Genomic DNA, 642 nt, shown 5'->3' with positions numbered 1-642 from the left:
AGAAAAACGGCTGCCCGAATTGGGGAGGGCGGGGCCGCCGCAATGAGTGTTGCGGGAAGGCGGAGCAAGGCGGGGGAGCGTGTTGCCGGTTTCGGTAGTTCCCCGGGTGAGCTGTGCCTGAGCAGCAGCCTCCTCCTTCTGGGAAGCTGGGGCTTGGTGCCGGGAGGCATCCCCCGGGCGCGGAACGTAGCATCCCCCCACCCCGGCCAGGGAACGTCGTTCCTGCCCCCGGGCAGGAGGTGGGGGACAGGGAAGAAGCATCTCCCCGTCCGGGAGGGGGGCAGGTGGGGGATATGTTAGTGTGTTCTCGGAGGATGATCCGGAGCCGCGGCTTGTGCGTTGTGTGGGTGTGTGACTTGCTCAGGTGAAGTGAAAGTGAGCGGTTCCCCCTCACAGCACGCAGGCACTTAGAATCATAGAATCATAGAATCCTAGGGGTTGGAAGGGACCTCGAAAGATCATCTAGTCCAACCCCCCTGCCAGAGCAGGGTCACCTAGAGTACATCATACAGAAACCTTGTCCAACCTGGCCTTAAAAACCTCCAGGGATGGGGCATCAAAAACCTCCCTGGGCAACCCATTCCGGTTACTCACCACCCTTAGAGTGAACAATTCCTAATATCTAACCTAAATCTCCCCTCT

The sequence above is a fragment of the Chaetura pelagica genome, unplaced genomic scaffold (genome assembly GCF_000747805.2).
Source record: "Chaetura pelagica isolate M959 unplaced genomic scaffold, ChaPel_1.0 scaffold76, whole genome shotgun sequence".
Taxonomy (NCBI): Eukaryota; Metazoa; Chordata; class Aves; order Apodiformes; family Apodidae; genus Chaetura; species Chaetura pelagica.
This window is presented reverse-complemented; position numbering follows the sequence as displayed.